Here is a 22,659-nt window from a genome sequence, read left to right on the forward strand (position 1 = left end):
CCGCTATATGTATGAACATGGAAATATCTACACCGCTATCTGTTTGAACATGGAAATATCTACACCGCTGTCTGCATGAAAATGGAAACATCTACACAGCTATCTGCATATACATGGAAATATCTACACAGCTATCTCTTTACCCATGGATATAACTACACCCCTATCTCTATAAACATGGAAATATCTACACCGCTATCTGTATGAACATGGAAATATCTGCACCGCAATCTGAATGAACATATAAATATCTACACCGCCATCTGTATTAAGAAGCAGATATCTACACCTCTATCTGTATAAACCTGGAAATATCTACACCGCTATCTGTATAAACATGGAAATATCTACACCGCTATCTGTATAAACATGGAAATATCCACACCGCTACCTGTATAAACATGGAAATATCAGCACAGCTATCTGTATGAACATGGAAATATCTACACCAATATCTGTTTGAAGATGGAAATATCTAAGCCGCTATCTGCGTGATAATGGAAATATCAACACAGCTACCTGCATATACATGGAAATATCTACACAGCTATCTCTTTACACATGGAAATAACTACACCGCTATCTGTATGAACATGGAAATATCTGCACCGCCATCTGTATGTACATAGAAATATCTACTCCACCATCTGTATTAAGATGGAGATATCTACACCGCTATCTGTATAAACATGGAAATATCTACACAGCTATCTGTATAAACATGGAAATATCTACACCGCTATTTGTATAAACATGGAAATATCTACACCGCTACCTGTATAAACATGGAAATATCAGCACCGCTATCTGTATGAACATGGAAATATCTGCACCGCTATCTGTATGAACATGGAAATATCTACACCGCTATCTGTATGAACATGGAAATATATTCACCGCCATCTGTATGAACATGGATATATCTACACAGCCATCTGTATGAACATGGAAATATCTACACCGCTATCTGTATGAACATGGAAATATCTACACCGCTATCTGTATGAACATGGAAATATCTTCACCGCAATCTGTATGAACATGGATATGTCTACACAGCCATCTGGATGAACATGGCAATATCTACACCGCGATCTGTATGAACATGGAAATATCTACACCGCTATCTGTGAAAACTTGCATACGTTTCACCGCTATCTGTATAAACATGGAAATATCTACACCGTTGTCTGTGTAAACATGGAAATATCTACACCGCTATCTCTGTAAACATGGAAATATCTACACCGCTATCTCCACAAACATGGAAATATCTTCACTGCCATCTCTATAAACGTGGAAATATCTACACAGCCATCTGCATAAAGATGGAAATATCTACAACGCCATCATTATTAACATGGAAATATCTACACCGCCATCTGTATGAACATGGAAATATCTACACAGCCATCTGTATGAACATGGAAATATCTACATCGCCATCTGTATGAACATGCAAATATCTTCACTGCCACCTGTATGAAGATGGAAATATCAACAATGCCGTCTGAATGAACATGGAAATATCTACACTGATATCTGTATGAAATTGGAAATATCTACACCGCTATCTCTATATACATGGACATATCTACAGCATTATCTGTATAAGCATGGAAATAACTTCACCGCTATCTCTATAAACATGAATACATCTACACCGTTATCTGTATAAACATGGAAATATCTACACCGCTATCCGTGAAACTGGGAAATATCCACACCGCTATCTCTATAAACACGGAAATATCTACACCACTATCTCTACAATCATGGAAATATCTACAACACTACCCCCATAAACATGGAAATATATAGAGAGCAATGTGAATGAAATGGAAATATCTACACCGCTATCTCTATAAACATGGAAATATCTACACCGCCTTCTGTATGAACATGGAAATATCTACCCGCCATCTGTATAAACACAGAAATATTTATACCGCCATCTCTATACACATGGAAATATCTACACCGCAATCTGTATGAACATGGAAATATCTAAAACGCTATCTGTGTAAACATGCATACATCTTCACCGCTATCTGTATAAACATAGAAATATCTACACTGCTATCTGTTTGAACATGGAAATATCTACACCGCTATCTGTTTGAACATGGAAATATCTACACCGCTATCTGCATGAAAATGGAAATATCTACACATCGATCTGCATATACATGGAAATATCTACAAAGCTATCTCTTTACACATGGAAATAACTACACCGCTATCTCTATAAACATACAAATATCTACACCGCCATCTGTATGAACATGGAAATATCTGCACCGCCATCTGTATGAACATATAAATATCTACACCGCCATCTATATTAAGATGGAGTTATCTACAGCGCTATCTGTATAAACTTGGAAATATCTACACTGCTATCTGTATAAACATGGAAATATCTACACCGCTATCTCTATAAACATGGAAATATCTACACCGCTCCCTGTATAAACATGGAAATATCAGCACCGCTATCTGTATGAACATGGAAATATCTACACCGCTATCTCTATGAACATGGAAATTTCTACACCGCTATCTGTATGAACATGGAAATAGCTACACTGCTATCTGTATGAACATGGAAATATCTACACCACTACCTGTATGAACATGGAAATATCTACACCGCTATCTGTATGAACATGGAAATATCTACACCGCTATCTGTGTAAATATGCATACATCTTCACCGCAATCTGTATAAACATGGAAATATCAACACCGCTATCTGTTTGAACATGGAAATATCTACACCGCTATCTGCATCAAAATGGAAATATCTACACAGCTATCTGCATATACATGGAAATATCTACACAGCTATCTCTTTACACATGGAAATAACTACACCGCTCTCTGTATGAACATGGAAATATCTGCACGGCCATCTGTTTGAACATATAAATATCTACACCGCCATCTGTATTAAGATGGAGATATCTACACCGCTATCTGTATAAACATGGAAATAACTACAGCGCTATCTGTATAAACATGGAAATATCTACACCGCTATCTGTATAAACATGGAAATATCTACACCGCTACCTGTATAAACATGGAAATATCAGCACAGCTACCTGTATAAACATGGAAATATCAGCACCGCTATCTGTATGAAAATGGAAATATCTACACAACTATCTGTATGAACATGGAAATATCTACACTGCTAGATGTATAAACATGGAATTATCTTCACTGCCATCTGTATGAACATGGATATGTCTACACAGCCATCTGGATGAACATGGAAATATCTACACCGCTATCTGTATGAACATGGAAATAGCTACACCGCTATCTGTATGAACATGGAAATATCTGCACCGCCATCTGTATGAACATATAAATATCTACACCGCTATCTGTATTAACATGGAGATATCTACACAGCTATCTGTATAAACATGGAAATATCTACACCGCTATCTGTATAAACATGGAAATATCTACACCGCTATCTGTATAAACATTTATATATCTACACCGCTACCTGTATAAACACGGAAATAACAGCAAAGCTATCTGTATTAAATGGAAAAATCTACACCGCTATCTATATGAACCTGGAAATATCTACACCTCTATCTGTATGAACATGGAAACATCTACACCGCTATATGTATGAACATGGAAATATCTACACCGCTATCTGTTTGAACATGGAAATATCTACACCGCTGTCTGCATGAAAATGGAAACATCTACACAGCTATCTGCATATACATGGAAATATCTACACAGCTATCTCTTTACCCATGGATAGAACTACACCGCTATCTCTATAAACATGGAAATATCTACACCGCTATCTGTATGAACTTGGAAATATCTGCACCGCAATCTGAATGAACATATAAATATCTACACCGCCATCTGTATTAAGAAGCAGATATCTACACCTCTATCTGTATAAACCTGGAAATATCTACACCGCTATCTGTATAAACATGGAAATATCTACACCGCTATCTGTATAAACATGGAAATATCTACACCGCTACCTGTATAAACATGGAAATATCAGCACAGCTATCTGTATGAACATGGAAATATCTACACCAATATCTGTTTGAAGATGGAAATATCTAAGCCGCTATCTGCGTGATAATGGAAATATCAACACAGCTACCTGCATATACATGGAAATATCTACACAGCTATCTCTTTACACATGGAAACAACTACACCGCTATCTGTATGAACATGGAAATATCTGCACCGCCATCTGTATGTACATAGAAATATCTACTCCACCATCTGTATTAAGATGGAGATATCTACACCGCTATCTGTATAAACATGGAAATATCTACACTGCTATCTGTATAAACATGGAAATATCTACACCGCTATTTGTATAAACGTGGAAATATCTACACCGCTACCTGTATAAACATGGAAATATCAGCACCGCTATCTGTATGAACATGGAAATATCTGCACCGCTATCTGTATGAACATGGAAATATCTACACCGCTATCTGTATGAACATGGAAATATATTCACCGCCATCTGTATGAACATGGATATATCTACACAGCCATCTGTATGAACATGGAAATATCTACACCGCTATCTGTATGAACATGGAAATATCTACACCGCTATCTGTATGAACATGGAAATATCTTCACCGCAATCTGTATGAATATGGATATGTCTACACAGCCATCTGGATGAACATGGCAATATCTACACCGCGATCTGTATGAACATGGAAATATCTACACCGCTATCTGTGAAAACTTGCATACGTTTCACCGCTATCTGTATAAACATGGAAATATCTACACCGTTGTCTGTGTAAACATGGAAATATCTACACCGCTATCTCTGTAAACATGGAAATATCTACACCGCTATCTCCACAAACATGGAAATATCTTCACTGCCATCTCTATAAACGTGGAAATATCTACACAGCCATCTGCATAAAGATGGAAATATCTACAACGCCATCATTATTAACATGGAAATATCTACACCGCCATCTGTATGAACATGGAAATATCTACACAGCCATCTGTATGAACATGGAAATATCTACATCGCCATCTGTATGAACATGCAAATATCTTCACTGCCACCTGTATGAAGATGGAAATATCAACAATGCCGTCTGAATGAACATGGAAATATCTACACTGATATCTGTATGAACATGGAAATATCTACACCGCTATCTGTGTAAACATGCATACATCTTCACCACTATCTGTATAAACATGGAAATATCCACACCGCTATCTGTATGAACATGGAAATATCTACACCGCTCTCTCTATGAACATGGAAATACCTACACCGCTCTCTGTTTGAACATGGAAATATCTAAAACGCTATCTGCATGAAAATGGAAATATCTACACAGCTATCTGCATATACATGGAAATATCTACACAGCTATCTCTTTACACACGGAAATAACTACACCGCTATCTGTATGAACACGGAAATATCTACACCGCTATCTTTATGAACATGGAAATATCTACACCGCTATCTGTATGAACATGGAAATAGCTACACCGCTATCTGTATGAACATGGAAATATCTACACCACTACCTGTATGAACATGGAAATATCTACACCGCTATCTGTATGAACATGGATATATCTACACAGCCATCTGGATGAATATGGAAATATCTACACCGTTATCTGTATGAACATGGAAATATCTACACCGCTATCTGTGTAAATATGCATACATCTTCACCGCAATCTGTGTAAACATGGAAATATCTTCACCGCTATCTGAATGAACATGGAAATATCTACACAGCTACCTGTATAAACATGGAAATATCAGCACCGCTATCTGTATGAACATGGAAATATCAGCCCCTCTATCTGTATGAACATGGAAATACCTACACCGCTATCTGTATGAAGAAGGAAATATCTACACCGCTATCCGTATGAACATGGAAATATCTACAATGCCATCTGTTTGAACATGGATATATCTACACAGCCATCTGGATGAACATGGAAATATCTACAACGCTATCTTTATGAACATGGAAATAGCTACACCGCTATCTGTAAGAACATGGAAATATCTACACCACTATCTGTATGAACATGGAAATATCTACACCGCTATCTGTATGAACATGGAATTATCTTCACCGCAATCTGTATGAACATGGATATATCTGTACAGCCATCTCGATGAACATGGAAATATCTACACCGCTACCTGTATGAACATGGAAATAGCTACACAGCTATCTGTATGAACATGGAAATATCTACACCGCTACCTGTATAAACATGGAAATATCAGCACAGCTCTCTGTATGAACATGGAAATATCTACACCGCTATCTGTACGAACATGGAAATATCTACACCGCTATCTGTATGAACATGGAAATAGCTACACCGCTATCTGTGTGAACATGGAAATATCTACACCACTATCTGTATGAACATGGAAATATCTACACCGCTATCTGTATGAACATGGATATATCTACACAGCCATCTGGAAGAACATGGAAATATCTACACCGCTATCTGTATGAACATGGAAATATCTACACCACTATGTGTGTAAACATGCATACATCTTCACCGCTCTCTGTATAAACATGGAAATATCTACACCGCTATCTGTTTGAACATGGAAATATCTACACCGCTATCTGCATGAAAATGGAAATATCTACAGAGTTATCTGCAAATACATGGAAATATCTACACAGCTATCTCTTTACACATGGAAATAACTACACCGCTATCTGTATGAACATTGAAATATCTACACCGCCATCTGTATGAACATGGAAATATCTGCACTGCCATCTGTATGAACATATAAATATCTACACGGCCATCTGTATTAAGATGCAGATATCTACACCGCTATCAGTATAAACATGGAAATATCTACACCGCTATCTGTATAAACATGGAAATAACTACACCGCTATCTGTATAAACATGGAAATATCTACACTGCTACCTGTATAAACATGGAAATATCAGCACCGCTTTCTGTATGAACATGGAAATATCAGCCCCTCTATCTGTATGAACATGGAAATACGTACACCGCTATCTGTATGAACATGGAAATATCTACACAGCTATCCGTATGAACATGGAAATATCTACAATCCATCTGTTTGAACATGGATATATCTACACAGCCATCTGGATGAACATGGAAATATCTACACCGCTATCTGTATGAACATGGAAATAGCTACACCGCTATCTGTATGAACATGGAAATATCTACACCACTATCTGTATGAACATGGAAATATCTACACCGCTATCTGTATGAACATGGAATTATCTTCACCTCCATCTGTATGAACATGGATATATCTGTACAGCCATCTGGAAGAACATGGAAATATCTACACCGCTATCTGTATGAACATGGAAATAGCTACACAGCTATCTGTATGAACATGGAAATATCTACACCGCTAACTGTATAAACATGGAAATATCAGCACAGCTATCTGTATGAACATGGAAATATCTACACCGCTATGTGTATGAAGATGGAAATATCTACACCGCTATCTGTATCAACATGGAAATAGCTACACCGCTATCTGTATGAACATGGAAATATCTACACCACTATCTGTATGAACATGGAAATATCTACACCGCTATCTGTATGAACATGGATATATCTACATAGCCATCTGGATGAACATGGAAATATCTACTCCGCTATCTGTATGAACATGGAAATATCTACACTATTATGTGTGTAAACATGCATACACCTTCACCGCTATCTGTATAAACATGGAAATATCTACACCGCTATCTGTTTGAACATGGAAATATCTAAACCGCTATCTGCATGAAAATGGAAATATCTACACAGCTATCTGCATATACATGGAAATATCTACACAGCTATCTCTTTACACATGGAAATAACTACACCGCTCTCTGTATGAACATGGAAATATCTGCACGGCCATCTGTTTGAACATATAAATATCTACACCGCCATCTGTATTAAGATGGAGATATCTACACCGCTATCTGTATAAACATGGAAATAACTACAGCGCTATCTGTATAAACATGGAAATATCTACACCGCTATCTCTATAAACATGGAAATATCTACACCGCTCCCTGTATAAACATGGAAATATCAGCACCGCTATCTGTATGAACTTGGAAATATCTACACCGCTATCTCTATGAACATGGAAATTTCTACACCACTATCTGTATGAACATGGAAATAGCTACACTGCTATCTGTATGAACATGGAAATATCTACACCACTACCTGTATGAACATGGAAATATCTACACCGCTATCTGTATGAACATGGAAATATCTACACCGCTATCTGTGTAAATATGCATACATCTTCACCGCAATCTGTATAAACATGGAAATATCAACACCGCTATCTGTTTGAACATGGAAATATCTACACCGCTATCTGCATGAAAATGGAAATATCTACACTGCTATCTGCATATACACGGAAATATCTACACAGATATCTCTTTACACATGGAAATAACTACACCGCTATCTGTATGAACTTGGAAATATCTACACCACCATCTGTATGAACATGGAAATATGTGCACCGCCATCTGTATGAACATATAAATATCTACACGGCCATCTGTATTAAGATGGAGATATCTACACCGCTATCTGTATAAACATGGAAATATCTACACCGCTATCTGTATAAAAATGGAAATATCTACACCGCTATCTGTATAAACATGGAAATATCTACACCGCTACCTGTATAAACTTGGAAATATCAGCACCGCTATCTGTATGAACATGGAAATATCAGCCCCTCTATCTGTAAGATCATGGAAATATCTACACAGCTATCTGTATGAACATGGAAATATCTTCACCGCCATCTGTATGAACATGGATATATCTACACAGCCATCTGGATGAACATGGAAATATCTACACCGCTATCTGTACGAACATGGAAATAGCTACACCGCTATCTGTATGAACATGGAAATATCTACACCGCTATCTGCATGAACATGGAAATATCTACACCGCTATCTGTGCAAAGAAGCATACATATTCACCGCAATCTGTATAATCATGGAAATATCAACACCGCTTTCTGTATGAACGTGGAAATATCTACACCGCTATCTGTATGAACATGGAAATATCTACACCACTATCTGTATGAACATGGATATAACTACACAGCCATCTGGATGAACATGGAAATATCTACACCGCTATCTGTATGAACATGGAAATATCTTCACCGCCATCTGTATGAACATGGATATGTCTACACAGCCATCTGGAGGAACATGGAAATATCTACCCCGCTATCTGTATGAACATGGAAATATCTACACCGCTATCTGTGTAAACATGCATACATCTTCACCACTATCTGTATAAACATGGAAATATCCACACCGCTATCTGTATGAACATGGAAATATCTACACCGCTCTCTCTATGAACATGGAAATACCTACACCGCTCTCTGTTTGAACATGGAAATATCTAAAACGCTATCTGCATGAAAATGGAAATATCTACACAGCTATCTGCATATACATGGAAATATCTACACAGCTATCTCTTTACCCACGGAAATAACTACACCGCTATCTGTATGAACACGGAAATATCTACACCGCTATCTCTATGAACATGGAAATATCTACACCGCTATCTGTATGAACATGGAAATAGCTACACCGCTATCTGTATGAACATGGAAATATCTACACCACTACCTGTATGAACATGGAAATATCTACACCGCTATCTGTATGAACATGGATATATCTACACAGCCATCTGGATGAATATGGAAATATATACACCGTTATCTGTATGAACAGGGAAATATCTACACCGCTATCTGTGTAAATATGCATACATCTTCACCGCAATCTGTGTAAACATGGAAATATCTTCACCGCTATCTGAATGAACATGGAAATATCTACACAGCTACCTGTATAAACATGGAAATATCAGCACCGCTATCTGTATGAACATGGAAATATCAGCCCCTCTATCTGTATGAACATGGAAATACCTACACCGCTATCTGTATGAAGAAGGAAATATCTACACCGCTATCCGTATGAACATGGAAATATCTACAATGCCATCTGTTTGAACATGGATATATCTACACAGCCATCTGGATGAACATGGAAATATCTACAACGCTATCTTTATGAACATGGAAATAGCTACACCGCTATCTGTAAGAACATGGAAATATCTACACCACTATCTGTATGAACATGGAAATATCTACACCGCTATCTGTATGAACATGGAATTATCTTCACCGCAATCTGTATGAACATGGATATATCTGTACAGCCATCTCGATGAACATGGAAATATCTACACCGCTACCTGTATGAACATGGAAATAGCTACACAGCTATCTGTATGAACATGGAAATATCTACACCGCTACCTGTATAAACATGGAAATATCAGCACAGCTCTCTGTATGAACATGGAAATATCTACACCGCTATCTGTACGAACATGGAAATATCTACACCGCTATCTGTATGAACATGGAAATAGCAACACCGCTATCTGTGTGAACATGGAAATATCTACACCACTATCTGTATGAACATGGAAATATCTACACCGCTATCTGTATGAACATGGATATATCTACACAGCCATCTGGAAGAACATGGAAATATCTACACCGCTATCTGTATGAACATGGAAATATCTACACCACTATGTGTGTAAACATGCATACATCTTCACCGCTCTCTGTATAAACATGGAAATATCTACACCGCTATCTGTTTGAACATGGAAATATCTACACCGCTATCTGCATGAAAATGGAAATATCTACAGAGCTATCTGAAAATACATGGAAATATCTACACAGCTATCTCTTTACACATGGAAATAACTACACCGCTATCTGTATGAACATGGAAATATCTACACCGCCATCTGTATGAACATGGAAATATCTGCACCGCCATCTGTATGAACATATAAATATCTACACGGCCATCTGTATTAAGAAGCAGATATCTACACCGCTATCAGTATAAACATGGAAATATCTACACCGCTATCTGTATAAACATGGAAATAACTACACCGCTATCTGTATAAACATGGAAATATCTACACTGCTACCTGTATAAACATGGAAATATCAGCACCGCTTTCTGTATGAACATGGAAATATCAGCCCCTCTATCTGTATGAACATGGAAATACGTACACCGCTATCTGTATGAACATGGAAATATCTACACCACTATCTGTATGAACATGGAAATATCTACACCGCTATCTGTATGAACATGGAATTATCTTCACCTCCATCTGTATGAACATGGATATATCTGTACAGCCATCTGGAAGAACATGGAAATATCTACACCGCTATCTGTATGAACATGGAAATAGCTACACAGCTATCTGTATGAACATGGAAATATCTACACCGCTAACTGTATAAACATGGAAATATCAGCACAGCTATCTGTATGAACATGGAAATATCTACACCGCTATGTGTATGAAGATGGAAATATCTACACCGCTATCTGTATCAACATGGAAATAGCTACACCGCTATCTGTATGAACATGGAAATATCTACACCACTATCTGTATGAACATGGAAATATCTACACCGCTATCTGTATGAACATGGATATATCTACATAGCCATCTGGATGAACATGGAAATATCTACTCCGCTATCTGTATGAACATGGAAATATCTACACTATTATGTGTGTAAACATGCATACACCTTCACCGCTATCTGTATAAACATGGAAATATCTACACCGCTATCTGTTTGAACATGGAAATATCTAAACCGCTATCTGCATGAAAATGGAAATATCTACACAGCTATCTGCATATACATGGAAATATCTACACAGCTATCTCTTTACACATGGAAATAACTACACCGCTCTCTGTATGAACATGGAAATATCTGCACGGTCATCTGTTTGAACATATAAATATCTACACCGCCATCTGTATTAAGATGGAGATATCTACACCGCTATCTGTATAAACATGGAAATAACTACAGCGCTATCTGTATAAACATGGAAATATCTACACCGCTATCTGTATAAACATGGAAATATCTACACCGCTACCTGTATAAACATGGAAATATCAGCACAGCTACCTGTATAAACATGGAAATATCAGCACCGCTATCTGTATGGAAATGGAAATATCTACACAACTATCTGTATGAACATGGAAATATCTACACTGCTAGATGTATAAACATGGAATTATCTTCACTGCCATCTGTATGAACATGGATATGTCTACACAGCCATCTGGATGAACATGGAAATATCTACACCGCTATCTGTATGAACATGGAAATAGCTACACCGCTATCTGTATGAACATGGAAATATCTGCACTGCCATCTGTATGAACATATAAATATCTACACCGCTATCTGTATTAACATGGAGATATCTACACAGCTATCTGTATAAACATGGAAATATCTACACCGCTATCTGTATAAACATGGAAATATCTACACCGCTATCTGTATAAACATTTATATATCTACACCGCTACCTGTATAAACACGGAAATAACAGCAAAGCTATCTGTATTAAATGGAAAAATCTACACCGCTATCTATATGAACCTGGAAATATCTACACCTCTATCTGTATGAACATGGAAACATCTACACCGCTATATGTATGAACATGGAAATATCTACACCGCTATCTGTTTGAACATGGAAATATCTACACCGCTGTCTGCATGAAAATGGAAACATCTACACAGCTATCTGCATATACATGGAAATATCTACACAGCTATCTCTTTACCCATGGATATAACTACACCCCTATCTCTATAAACATGGAAATATCTACACCGCTATCTGTATGAACATGGAAATATCTGCACCGCAATCTGAATGAACATATAAATATCTACACCGCCATCTGTATTAAGAAGCAGATATCTACACCTCTATCTGTATAAACCTGGAAATATCTACACCGCTATCTGTATAAACATGGAAATATCTACACCGCTATCTGTATAAACATGGAAATATCCACACCGCTACCTGTATAAACATGGAAATATCAGCACAGCTATCTGTATGAACATGGAAATATCTACACCAATATCTGTTTGAAGATGGAAATATCTAAGCCGCTATCTGCGTGATAATGGAAATATCAACACAGCTACCTGCATATACATGGAAATATCTACACAGCTATCTCTTTACACATGGAAATAACTACACCGCTATCTGTATGAACATGGAAATATCTGCACCGCCATCTGTATGTACATAGAAATATCTACTCCACCATCTGTATTAAGATGGAGATATCTACACCGCTATCTGTATAAACATGGAAATATCTACACAGCTATCTGTATAAACATGGAAATATCTACACCGCTATTTGTATAAACATGGAAATATCTACACCGCTACCTGTATAAACATGGAAATATCAGCACCGCTATCTGTATGAACATGGAAATATCTGCACCGCTATCTGTATGAACATGGAAATATCTACACCGCTATCTGTATGAACATGGAAATATATTCACCGCCATCTGTATGAACATGGATATATCTACACAGCCATCTGTATGAACATGGAAATATCTACACCGCTATCTGTATGAACATGGAAATATCTACACCGCTATCTGTATGAACATGGAAATATCTTCACCGCAATCTGTATGAACATGGATATGTCTACACAGCCATCTGGATGAACATGGCAATATCTACACCGCGATCTGTATGAACATGGAAATATCTACACCGCTATCTGTGAAAACTTGCATACGTTTCACCGCTATCTGTATAAACATGGAAATATCTACACCGTTGTCTGTGTAAACATGGAAATATCTACACCGCTATCTCTGTAAACATGGAAATATCTACACCGCTATCTCCACAAACATGGAAATATCTTCACTGCCATCTCTATAAACGTGGAAATATCTACACAGCCATCTGCATAAAGATGGAAATATCTACAACGCCATCATTATTAACATGGAAATATCTACACCGCCATCTGTATGAACATGGAAATATCTACACAGCCATCTGTATGAACATGGAAATATCTACATCGCCATCTGTATGAACATGCAAATATCTTCACTGCCACCTGTATGAAGATGGAAATATCAACAATGCCGTCTGAATGAACATGGAAATATCTACACTGATATCTGTATGAAATTGGAAATATCTACACCGCTATCTCTATATACATGGACATATCTACAGCATTATCTGTATAAGCATGGAAATAACTTCACCGCTATCTCTATAAACATGAATACATCTACACCGTTATCTGTATAAACATGGAAATATCTACACCGCTATCCGTGAAACTGGGAAATATCCACACCGCTATCTCTATAAACACGGAAATATCTACACCACTATCTCTACAATCATGGAAATATCTACAACACTACCCCCATAAACATGGAAATATATAGAGAGCAATGTGAATGAAATGGAAATATCTACACCGCTATCTCTATAAACATGGAAATATCTACACCGCCTTCTGTATGAACATGGAAATATCTACCCGCCATCTGTATAAACACAGAAATATTTATACCGCCATCTCTATACACATGGAAATATCTACACCGCAATCTGTATGAACATGGAAATATCTAAAACGCTATCTGTGTAAACATGCATACATCTTCACCGCTATCTGTATAAACATAGAAATATCTACACTGCTATCTGTTTGAACATGGAAATATCTACACCGCTATCTGTTTGAACATGGAAATATCTACACCGCTATCTGCATGAAAATGGAAATATCTACACATCGATCTGCATATACATGGAAATATCTACAAAGCTATCTCTTTACACATGGAAATAACTACACCGCTATCTCTATAAACATACAAATATCTACACCGCCATCTGTATGAACATGGAAATATCTGCACCGCCATCTGTATGAACATATAAATATCTACACCGCCATCTATATTAAGATGGAGTTATCTACAGCGCTATCTGTATAAACTTGGAAATATCTACACTGCTATCTGTATAAACATGGAAATATCTACACCGCTATCTCTATAAACATGGAAATATCTACACCGCTCCCTGTATAAACATGGAAATATCAGCACCGCTATCTGTATGAACATGGAAATATCTACACCGCTATCTCTATGAACATGGAAATTTCTACACCGCTATCTGTATGAACATGGAAATAGCTACACTGCTATCTGTATGAACATGGAAATATCTACACCACTACCTGTATGAACATGGAAATATCTACACCGCTATCTGTATGAACATGGAAATATCTACACCGCTATCTGTGTAAATATGCATACATCTTCACCGCAATCTGTATAAACATGGAAATATCAACACCGCTATCTGTTTGAACATGGAAATATCTACACCGCTATCTGCATCAAAATGGAAATATCTACACTGCTATCTGCATATACACGGAAATATCTACACAGATATCTCTTTACACATGGAAATAACTACACCGCTATCTGTATGAACTTGGAAATAACTACACCACCATCTGTATGAACATGGAAATATGTGCACCGCCATCTGTATGAACATATAAATATCTACACGGCCATCTGTATTAAGATGGAGATATCTACACCGCTATCTGTATAAACATGGAAATATCTACACGGCTATCTGTATAAACATGGAAATATCTACACCGCTATCTGTATAAACATGGAAATATCTACACCGCTACCTGTATAAACTTGGAAATATCAGCACCGCTATCTGTATGAACATGGAAATATCAGCCCCCCTATCTGTAAGATCATGGAAATATCTACACAGCTATCTGTATGAACATGGAAATATCTTCACCGCCATCTGTATGAACATGGATATATCTACACAGCCATCTGGATGAACATGGAAATATCTACACTGCTATCTGTACGAACATGGAAATAGCTACACCGCTATCTGTATGAACATGGAAATATCTACACCGCTATCTGCATGAACATGGAAATATCTACACCGCTATCTGTGTAAAGAAGCATACATATTCACCGCAATCTGTATAATCATGGAAATATCAACACCGCTTTCTGTATGAACGTGGAAATATCTACACCGCTATCTGTATGAACATGGAAATATCTACACCGCTATCTGTATGAACATGGAAATATCTTCACCACCATCTGTATGAACATGGATATGTCTACACAGCCATCTGGAGGAACATGGAAATATCTACACCGCTATCTGTATGAACATGGAAATATCTACACCGCTATCTGTGTAAACATGCATACATCTTCACCACTATCTGTATAAACATGGAAATATCCACACCGCTATCTGTATGAACATGGAAATATCTACACCGCTCTCTCTATGAACATGGAAATACCTACACCGCTCTCTGTTTGAACATGGAAATATCTAAAACGCTATCTGCATGAAAATGGAAATATCTACACAGCTATCTGCATATACATGGAAATATCTACACAGCTATCTCTTTACACACGGAAATAACTACACCGCTATCTGTATGAACACGGAAATATCTACACCGCTATCTCTATGAACATGGAAATATCTACACCGCTATCTGTATGAACATGGAAATAGCTACACCGCTATCTGTATGAACATGGAAATATCTACACCACTACCTGTATGAACATGGAAATATCTACACCACTATCTGTATGAACATGGATATATCTACACAGCCATCTGGATGAATATGGAAATATCTACACCGTTATCTGTATGAACATGGAAATATCTACACCGCTATCTGCGTAAATATGCATACATCTTCACCGCAATCTGTGTAAACATGGAAATATCTTCACCGCTATCTGAATGAACATGGAAATGTCTACACCGCTATCTGCATGAAAATGGAAATATCTACAGAGCTATCTGCATATACATGGAAATATCTACACAGCTATCTCTTTACACATGGAAATAACTACACCGCTATCTGTATGAACATGGAAATATCTACACCGCCATCTGTATGAACATGGAAATATCTGCACCGCCATCTGTATGAACATATAAACATCTACACGGCCATCTGTATTAAGATGGAGATATCTACACCGCTATCAGTATAAACATGGAAATATCTACACCGCTATCTGTATAAACATGGAAATAACTACACCGCTATCTGTATAAACATGGAAATATCTACACCGCTACCTGTATAAACTTGGAAATATCAGCACCGCTCTCTGTATGAACATGGAAATATCTGCACCGCTATCTGTATGAACATGGAAATATCTACACCGCCATCTGTATGAACATGGAAATATATACAACACTACCCCCATAAACATGGAAATATATAGAGAGCAATGTGAATGAAATGGAAATATCTACACCGCTATCTCTATAAACATGGAAATATCTACACCGCCTTCTGTATGAACATGGAAATATCTACCCGCCATCTGTATAAACACAGAAATATTTATACCGCCATCTCTATACACATGGAAATATCTACACCGCTATCTGTGTAAACATGGAAATATCTACACCGATATCTGTATGAACATGGAAATATCTACACCGCTATCTGTATAAACATGGAAATATCTACACCGCTATATGTATAAAGATGTAAATATCTACACCGCTATCTTCATAAACATGGAAATATCTACATGGCCATCTGTATGAACATGGAAATATCTACACAGCCATCTGTATGAACATGGAAATATCTACACCGCCATCTGTTTGAACATGCAAATATCTTCACTGCCACCTGTATGAAGATGGAAATATCAACAACGCCATCTGTATGAACTTGGAAATATCTACACTGATATCTGTTTGAACTTGGAAATATCTACACCGCTATCTCTATAAACATGGACATATCTACAGCGTTATCTGAATAAGCATGGAAATAACTACACCGCTATCTCTATAAACATGAATATATCTACACCGTTATCTGTATAAACATGGAAATATCTACACTGCTATCCGTGAAACTGGGAAATATCCACACCGCTATCTCTATAAACACGGAAATATCTACACTGCTATCTGTATAAACATGGAAAAATCTACACTGCTATCTGTATAACGAAGTAAATATCTACACCGCTATCTTCATAAACATGGAAATATCTACACCGCCATCTTAATAAACATGGAAATATCTACACTGCAATCTGTATGAACATGGAAATATCTACACTGCCATCTCTATAAACATGGAAATATCTACACCGTTCTCTGTATAACCATCGAAATATCTACACTGCTATCTGTCTAAACATGGAAATATATACACCGTTATCTGTGTAAACATGGAAATATCTACACAGCTATCTCCAAAAACATGGAAATATCTACACCCCTATCTGTTTAAATATGGAAATATCTACACTGCAATGTCTATGAACATGGAAATATCTACACAGCCATCTGTATGAACATGGAAATGTCTAAACCGCCAGCTGTATAAACATGGAAATATCTACAATGCTATCTGCATAAAAGTGGAAATATCTCCACCGCTATCTGCATAAACTTGGAAATATCTACACCACTATCTGTGTAAACATTGAAATGGCTACACCACCAATTATAGGAACATGGAAATATCTACACAGCTATCTCTATAAGCATGGAAATATCTACAAAGCTATCTGTATAAAGATGGAAATATCTACACAGCCATCTGTAGGAACATGTAAATATCTACACCGTTATCTGTATACACATGGAAATATCTACACCGCTATCTGTATAAAGATGGAAATATCTACTCCGCTATCTGTGTAAACATGGAAATATCTACACTGCTATCTGTGTAAACATGGAAATATATACACCGCTATCTCCATAAACATGGAAATACGTACACCACCATCTGTATGAACATGGAAATATCTACACCGTCATCTGTATGAACACGGAAATATCTACACCGACATCTGTAGGAACATGGAAATATCTACACCGCTATCTACACCGCCCTCTGTATGAACATGGAAATATCTACACCGCTATCTGAATGAACATGGAAATATCTACACCGCTATCTGTATGAACATGGAAATATCTTCACCGTCACCAGTATGAACATGCATATATCTACACAGCCATCTGGATGAACATGGAAATATCTACACAGCCATCTGGATGAACATGGAAATATCTACACCGATATCTGTATGAACATGGAAATAGCTACACCGCTATCTGTATGAACATGGAAATATCTACACCAATATCTGTATGAACATGGAAATATCTACACCGCTATCTGTACGAACATGGAAATATCTTCACCGCCATCTGTATGAACATGGATATATCTACACAGCCATCTGGATGAACATGGAAATATCTACACCGCTATCAGTATGAACATGGAAATATCTACACCGCTATCTGTTTGAACATGGAAATATCTACACCGCTATCTGCATGAAAATGGAAATATCTACACAGCTATCTCCATATACATGGAAATATCTACAAAGCTATGTCTTTACACATGGAAATAACGACACCACTATCTCTATAAACATGGAAATATCTACACCACCATCTGTATGAACATGGAAATATCTGCACCGCCACCTGTATGAACATATAAATATCTACACCGCCATCTGTATTAAGATGGAGATATCTACACCGCTATCTGTATAAACTTGGAAATATCTACACCGCTATCTGTATAAACATGGAAATATCTACACGACTACCTGTATAAACATGGAAATATCAGCACAGCTATCTGTATGAACATGGAAATATCAGCCCCTCTATCTGTATGAACATGGAAATATCTACACCACTATCTGTATGAACATGGAAATATCTACACCGCTATCTGTATGAACATGGAATTATCTTCACCGCCATCTGTATGAACATGGATATGTCTACACAGCCATCTGGATGAACATGGAAATATCTACACCGCTATCTGTATGAACATGGAAATAGGTACACCGCTATCTGTATGAACATGGAAATATCTACACCACTATCTGTATGAACATGGAAATATCTACACCGCTATCTGTATGAACATGGAAATATATTCACCGCCATCTGTATGAACATGGATATATCTACACAGCCATCTGGATGAACATGGAAATATCTACACCACTATCTGTATAAACATGGAAATATCTACACCGCTATCTGTATAAACATGGAAATATTTACACCGCTACCTGTATAAACATGGAAATATAAGCACCGCTATATGTATGAACAAAGAAATATCTACACCGCTATCTGTATGAACATGGAAATATCTACACCGCTATCTGTATGAGCATGGAAATAGCTACACCGCTATCTGTATGAACATGGAAATATCTACAGCACTATCTGTAGGAACATGGAAATATCTACACCGATATCTGAATGAACATGGATATATCTACACAGCCATCTGGATGAACATGGAAATATCTACACCGCTATCTGTATGAACATGGAAATATCTACACCGCTATCTGTGTAAACATGCGTACATCTTCACCGCTATCTGTATAAACATGGAAATATCTAAACCGCTATCTGCATGAAAATGGAAATATCTACACAGCTATCTGCATATACATGGAAATATCTACACAGCTATCTCTTTCCACATGGAAATAATTACATCGCTATCTGTATGAACATGGAAATATCTAGACCGGCATCTGTATGAACATGGAGATATCTGCACGGCCATCTGTATGAACATATAAATATCTACAAAGCCATCTTTATTAAGATGGAGATATCTACACCGCTATCTGTATAAACATGGAAATATCTACACTGGTATCTGTGTAAACATGGAAATATCTACACCGCTATCTTTATAAACACGGTAATAACTACACCGCTATCTGTATGAACATGGAAATAGCTACACCGCTATCTGTTTGAACATGGAAATATCTACACCGCTATCTGCATGAAAATGGAAATATCTACACAGCTATCTGCATATACATGGAAATATCTACAAAGCTATCTGTTTACACAAGGAAATAACTACACCACTATCTCTATAAACATGGAAATATCTACACCGCCATCTGTATGAACATGGAAATATCTGCACCGCCATCTGTATGAACATATAAATATCTACACCGCCATCTGTATTAAGATGGAGATATCTACACCGCTATCTGTATAAACTTGGAAATATCTACACTGCTATCTGTATAAACATGGAAATATCTACACCGCTATCTGTATAAACATGGAAATATCTACACCGCTACCTGTATAAACATGGAAATATAGGCACCGCTATCTGTATGAAAATGGAAATAACTACACCGCTATCTGTACGAACATGGAAATATCTACACCGCTATCTGTATGAACATGGAAATAGCTGCACCGCTATCTGTATGAACATGGAAATATCTACACCACTATCTGTATGAACATGGAAATATCAACACCGCTATCTGTATTAACATGGATATATCTACACAGACATCTGTATGAACATGGAAATATCTACACCGCTATCTGTATGAACATGGAAATATCTACACCGCTATCTGTGTAAACATGCATACATCTTCACCGCTATCTGTATTAACATGGATATATCTACAAAGCTATCTGTATGAACAAGGAAATATCTACACCGCTATCTGTTTGAACATGGAAATATCTAAACCGCTATCTGCATGAAAATGGAAATATCTACACAGCTATCTGCATATACATGGAAATATCTACACAGCTATCTCTTTACACATGGAAATAACTACACGGCTATCTGTATGAACATGGAAACATCTACACCGCCATCTGTATGAACATGGAAATATCTGCACGGACATCTGTATGAACATATAAATATCTACACCGCCATCTGTATTAAGATGGAGATATCTACACCGCTATATGTATAAACATGGAAATATCTACACTGCTCTCTGTATTTAACATGGAAATATCTACACCGCTACCTGTATAAACATGGAAATATACGCACCGCTATCTGTATGAACATGGAAATATCAGCCCCTCTATCTGAATGAACATGGAAATATCTACACCACTATCTCTATGAACATGGAAATAACTACACCGCTATCTGTATGAACATGGAATTATCTTCACCACCATCTGTATGAACTTGGATATGTCTACACAGCCATCTGGATGAACATGGAAATATCTACACCGCTATCTGTATGAACATGGAAATAGCTACACCACTATCTGTATGAACATGGAAATATCTACACCACTATCTGCATGAACATGAAAATATCTACAACGCTATCTGTACGAACATGGAAATATCTTCACCGCCATCTGTATGAACATTGATATATCTACACAACCATCTGGATGAACATGGAACTATCTACACCGCTATCTGTATAGACATGGAAATATCTACACCGCAATCTGTATAAACATGGAAATATTTACACAGCTACCTGTATAAACATGGAAATATAAGCTCCGCTATCTGTATGAACATGGAAATGTCTACACCGCT

The sequence above is a fragment of the Gorilla gorilla genome, chromosome 11 (assembly GCF_029281585.2).
Source record: "Gorilla gorilla gorilla isolate KB3781 chromosome 11, NHGRI_mGorGor1-v2.1_pri, whole genome shotgun sequence".
In the NCBI taxonomy this organism is placed as follows: domain Eukaryota; kingdom Metazoa; phylum Chordata; class Mammalia; order Primates; family Hominidae; genus Gorilla; species Gorilla gorilla.